The sequence below is a fragment of the Crocodylus porosus genome, unplaced genomic scaffold (assembly GCF_001723895.1).
Source record: "Crocodylus porosus isolate Cpor-Errol unplaced genomic scaffold, CroPor_comp1, whole genome shotgun sequence".
NCBI lineage: Eukaryota > Metazoa > Chordata > Crocodylia > Crocodylidae > Crocodylus > Crocodylus porosus.
The window spans coordinates 7368382-7374734 of NW_017728916.1; positions in this window are offsets into that span (position 1 = coordinate 7368382).

Here is a 6353-nt window from a genome sequence, read left to right on the forward strand (position 1 = left end):
TGCTGGGATCCTATGACCCCAGCTGACTTCCTGCCCTGTGGGCGGGGGGCTGGACTCGATGATCTCCCGAGGTCCCTTCCAGCCCTGATGTCTATGAAATCTAGTCCAACCCCCTGCTCCGAGCAGGACCGGCCCCAACTGCATCATCCCAGACAGGGCTTTGTCGAGCCGGGTCACGGGGTGATGATGGGAGATCATTAGCATTGGTCTCGTGTGCCCTCCTCATCCATGCACGCCCCCAACGGTGCAGCCAGGGAGCATTGCACACGGGGAACCAGCAAGCCACAAAATCCAGGAGCCCATTGCTGGAGAGGTGAAAGCACCTGCAGCTCCCGCAGAAGGCAGTGGCATTTGGAGAAGCCTGGAATCGGGCCCAGTGTCCCTTTAGCTCTGATTAAGCCCATTCTTTGCCTGCCATCAAGGTTCACTGGCTCCAGATCAAGGGCAGCTTTCAGAGTTTTTGCTTTTGTATCTCGAACTTGTGAAAAATAACTCGCCTGAGATATAATTGCAGGTGTACCGCCTTGCTAATGATGCTTGGGATGAGCAGAATGGCACTAAGAGAGAGGCTACAGGCAGCAATGAAAGACTCCAACTGGGCCAGTGACCTTTGGGAAAGTGAGCTTTTTCCTCTAACAATTTATTAGCTGTTGACAACTTGTCTCATTACTGCTCTATCTTGGTATCCAGCATGTGGACCAGGTCATTGTGAAGTCATGCAGGGAAGTATTCATCTGGCTTTTGAAAGCATGAATGACTTATTTTTTTGCATGTTAAATAGCTGTCGCTGGGTGGCCTTGCACGGAGAACGTCTCGCCACGGAGCCCGTTTCCTTCTAACAGAAACCTGGATGCCGACAAACCAACTTACTGCCCGGGGTAACCTCAAATATGTCCTTTCAGCTAACACCCAGGGCACCACCTCTTTGAAACCACCCTAGAGAGGCCGCGCAGGGCCTCAGGCCCCTGCAACACGTTACATATATGACGCACTTGACTGGTGAAGGTTGCAGTAACTTTAGACCGGCCACATGTGCAAAGTATTGATCATACCATAAAAATGACGCTCCAAAAGAGCCAACCCACTACAAAGTCAGTGCTTGAAAAAGTGCAACTCCAGAGCTGGTTTCGATGCAGCTTTCCTTCAAACATGCAGCAGGTCCGTCAGACGAAGCAGGGACGCTATCGCTGAGCAGCTTCGGCACGTTGGATCACGGAGACTGCAAAGCAGGCTCCCACCCTCTGTGATTTTTTTCTATCCATTTATTGAGTTACAGCCCTTAAAGCCGTGCCTTGGAGTAAGAAAGTAATGTTATAACTCGGTAGGTAACTGTCCTTGGAGCTCTCTCTCACGCTCTCGTGTTGTCAGAGTAAAATAATGTCACTTCTAGCCTCACCATCATTGCATGTGACTGCCTTTTTCTTGGGAAATGTTCCCATCCCCCCATCACAACTCAGTTCAGAGAAAGCTTCCAACACGTGGCAAAGCAAACGCACACACGTGCACTCTCTTTCTGGGAGGCCAGCTCCCAGTTTCCCCAGAAAATACATCCACAGGGCACGTTGACCTCACAACATGATTAACTAGGAGGCAAGGCAATGTTCAATGCAATCTTGGCCTAAGCCATAGATTTTTATGGACCGTATGTTGTGTGTCACTCTCATGCCCACAACAAACAAATTAAATAATATTTCTTTGCCAAACAGCTTCTTTCTGCAGAACTCAGAAGAACTGCAGTCCTAGGAAGTCCAGAGAAATGAGTAACTTGACGCCAATGAAGAGGAAACCCATTGATGTTGGAAGCTTTGCTTTGTTCATGCTTGGGAGCACTGGCCGTTTCAGCTTGTTCCCAGGAATGCCATCAGTACATGTGGGTCAGTCCCGGTGCAAAGACTAAGGCAAAGATAACAAAACAGGGTTTTTTTCACCCCTCAGCCCGACTTGCAGCGTCCAAGACTCGAGCAGAGGAAGCAGCAGCTGGTCCTTGCTAGCTGCAAACCTCACCGATGCTCTGGACACCCCCAGGGAGAGGTGTGGCGGCACCGCCGCTCTGCTCCCCAGAATTAATAGCTTTTTAGTTCCCCAAATAAAACCCTCGTACTGTAAACCAATGCGATTTTGGGAGGGGTGAAAAAAAAGGATGCTCAGGGGACTTCTTTTGCCTTCTTAAAAAGTAAAAAGGGGGACATTTAGATGAGAAGCTGAAACGCTTTGATAAAGGTTGTTGCTAGCCAGATTTCTTGTAATTGGATCCAGATCAGCGCCATATGACCCCCAGCACCGATCGCCAGGCTCAGCTGCAGACCCAGGTCTGAATCCAGACCCCAAACAGCTGTTGAATCCCACTTGAATTGGAGGAGACCTTTCCCTCCCCCGTTATTTCCAGTGGAAAGGGACCTTTCCAAGCATATTGGAGTCTGAGAAAGGGCTGGCTGCCTAGAGGAAGGTCACTCACCTGCCAGTAGACAGACAGCACACTGAATACCTGCTCAAAGGAGCAATGAGTTTAAAATGTACGTACACTGAACTTTTCCAAATACTCCCTCTACAGACCTCCGTTCCACTCCTGGGACTTCCCTGCACACACCCCGGGGCTCACAGCATCATTGCAACACCCGGCCAACACCACCGCACCAGTAAACTGAACCCAAAGTCTGAACACCGAGCCAGAGGCTTAAGCAGGGAATCGGAGAGCCAGACGAGCTACCGGGACAGGACCCGCAATAAGCTGTGCAGCAAGGCGCAGGTGCTGGAGGGGTTCCTGGAAGAGGTCCATTGTGTCCACCCACTTTGTCACCACAAGAAAAACCAGGACCGGTTGCAGCCCAGGATCCCAGGACTTTCCTCTCCGCGCAGGGACTGCCTGGCAGAGCGAGGGTCTGTCTGCGCCATGTCAACCAGGCCGAGCATGCCCGTCCCAGAGTCCGCCAGTGCCCTCTCCCCATTGCCAGCCTCGGCCAACCCCAAGGGGCCTGGGCCAAGAAGCGTGGCCATGCAGGAGCCCCACAGCCTGTTTCTGGGTGACCGTAGCGTGAACCTTTGCCGATGCGACAACCGGCTTGGTCAGCAAAGTAAAGGAAACCATCAAACACAATTAAGCATAGCACAAGGCTGGAAAGGAAACATTATAAGGGAAGACTACATTAACTAATCCAAATAAGATAAAGCTATGATTTAGTGTAAGATGTTAGTAGTAATGAGTGATGTAACCAAATGTACTAATGTTATTGTGCTATACTAGATATATTTTGGTTAAGATGCTTAGATAATTTGTAAAAACAAAAAACAGCCTGTCAGAAACGAACATAAACTAAGGTAAAGAAGCAGCAGGCTGGCGTTGAGCAGGGAGGAAGAGAGATAAACCCTCTCTTCCTTTCCCAAGGATACAAATCCCAACTCACAGCAGCCTCCCAAGGCCACACAAGACCTGGTCCCGTCCAGTTCCAAAAGTTTCAGAAACAAAGACATTTAAATAAAACCACTCCAAGGTCATTTTTTAGAATATTAGATCCACCCCACTATCAACAAGGGGCACGGGCTGGAGGGAAATTTGGAGAACTCGGCAAATTCAAGCAGACCTCCTGCCACGCGGCGCGTGCCCTCCTCCCACCTCCCACGTCGCCCCGGCCGGTACAGGGGAGAATCCCCACTGTGCGGTTGCGGGAGCCACGTAGACTTTGGGATCGTTTGCTTTTATGCAAAGAAAAGGTCGGGCTCTAGACTTGTCTCTGCCTCTTTTCTCAGTAGCCAACTCGCACGGTTACCTGTAATCCGGGGAACAAGACCTGGCCAGGCGTCTGCTCTTGCAGCCCTTGGAGACCCTCTTCTTGGGTCAGTTTGGAGGAAGGTTGCTCTGCATTACCGCTCCGTGCCAACACGCTGCCTTCAAATCCCCTGCTTGAGCATGTGGTCAGCCGAGGCACCGTTAACTTTCAATGTGTTTGTTTTAGAAATAAGCAGGTAAGTCTGCTCACCTGGAACCGCAAAGCTCAGGCAGCGGTTTGATGCTGGACGCTGGTGGCAGCGTCAAGTTACTCCCACTGCGCCTGGGCATCGCTACTTAGCAAGGCAGCCAGGAGGGTACATGGCAGCTGGTCACACCAGCACGACAATCAAGGGATTGTTTTCCAAGCTGGCTTAAGGAGAAACAGATTGCTAGCATCCTTGACTGTGCTGAGCAAACAGCAATGCTTTTCTCGAGAAATGAAGAGGGTATGCAACTTCCGTTTCTATTTTTATAAGCTCTTAAAGAGGCTTTGCTTTGTTTTCCATTTATTTTGAGATTTTTGGGTTTTCTGACTCCTGGTATATGTGATGGCTTTTCATAAAAGCATCTTAAATCAAAACTAGAGAGAGGTAAAAAATAGAAAGTTCAAAAGGGCACAGAATTAAATTGCTAAAACAGGCTGCTGCTGATGTCAGCAAAACAGCTAGGGTTACACAGGGCACCATGTGGATTCAGGACCCCTGTGGAGTTAACTCTTACTGGAGTTCTGTAACATGAAAGGCCTGTTGCAAAACTAACATATGAATCATTTTTCGGGGCATGCAAGACAGCACAGTGCTGCTTGGGTCCCAATAACGTGCTAAATAGCCATGTTGTCATTACAGCAGTGCCTGTTGTAGACTAAAGATGCCTGGGGTTTTTTGCCACCCTTGGAGCTCGACTGCAAAAGGAGGCAACAAGGGCCAAAACTTTCTCCAGTTCAAATGCTTGTGCATGGCCTCTTTATGGCTGGGATGAATATATTCGCAGCAAAAACAAATGGGCAGGGAGGTTACTTACGCCCGTGCACCTACTGGGGAAACAGCCATGCAGTAATGACAGCTGGTCTGCAGCTAAATGGCTTTAAAACATATAGTAGCAGAAGAGTGATGTGATAGCCGTGATGATCCAGAAATACAGCAGCTGTTTGGGTGAGTTACAAAGCAGTCCCCTAAGGTTTCAGCTCTGGAAACATCTGTGAGCTCCAACTGCAATTCAACATCTGAACAGAGTCGAAAACCCCAATTTCAGGGGTTTATGTGTCAGCCTCAGAACCTATTTTTCTCCCAAATGTGGTAAGATTTGGGGGGGTGTTATTTGTAACTGGTGGGGCAGGGCCTTGCAATGAGGGCGTCCCCGTGCCCGATTTCTGGGTTTAAGGGGCTGTGGCGTCAGGGCACAACTCCCGACTGCGCTCTTGGGAGCGCTGTGGGAGCAGCAGGCGTAACCCAAGTGGATTAAGGTCATAAATGGAGTGAGTGGCAAGTACATACCAGCACTTCTCACCCTCCCCCCACTTTTGCTTTACTTTGGATGATTTCAGGTACAACCTAAGTATATACACCTGCTCATCAACAGTCAGAAAGTTGAGAGAGACAGAACCCAAACAGTCAAAGCAGAAAGGTTCAAAGCCCTCCCTGCAGAGACTGTGTTGTATCAGATTCATAAATCAGGTGGCAGGGAGCTCAGAAGATGACATCTAGTCCAACCCTCTGCTCACACCAGAACCAGCCTCAGTCCAGCAAAGGCTTCATCCAACCGGGTCTTAAACACCTCCAAGGACAGAGAGGCCACCACCTGTCTGGGTCACCCATGCCAGGGCTTCACCACCCTCCTAGTGGGAAAGTTTTTCCTAATATCTGACCTCAACATCCCTTGCTGCAACTTCAGCCCATTGCTCCTTGTCCTGTCACCTGTCCCCACTGAGATCATGCTGGGAAAGTGGAAAGAGCAGAGGGTGGAAACCAGTGGGTCAAGACTGCTGTGTCAGAGATCAGCCCTAAATGGTGGACAAAAAAGGTGAGGGCTGGGCTCTTGAACCCAGTGCTCCTTTTGGGGGTCCATTGTTGACTGAGCCAGCAAGGAGGATATATAATTTGCCGCTATCACCAACAGCTGCAGGACTAAAAGCTTTTTTGGGGGCTGACATCCCCACCTCTTGTGAGCCTTCATCCGTGAAAGGTGCCAAGTGATCCAGGCAGCATCAAGCAGCACCTCAGCTTGCTTTGGCTCAGGGGAACACCTCTTTGAGAATGAGATTTGAGCTCCTGGTCTTGCTCTTCCCTCCCATGCTGTCCCTTTTTTTGCTTTTTGCCTGTTTAATGGGAGTCGCTCTAATTAAAGCATCCCCACCCCACCCCACCCCACCCCCGGAGAACGTGTAAAAGTGCCCCGTGCTCTTTAGTTTATGTGCATCAAGACAGAGTAATGTGCATTTTCCTAGCACCTCACAATGCAGGTACTAAATTTAATGTGCATTATCGAAAGCAAATGTAGATGCACCTCTTGTGACTCTTACTGCCAGAGTATAACCAAAATTAAAATTAGAAACTGGAAACTGGCACAGATGAGGGGAATACCTGTGGTT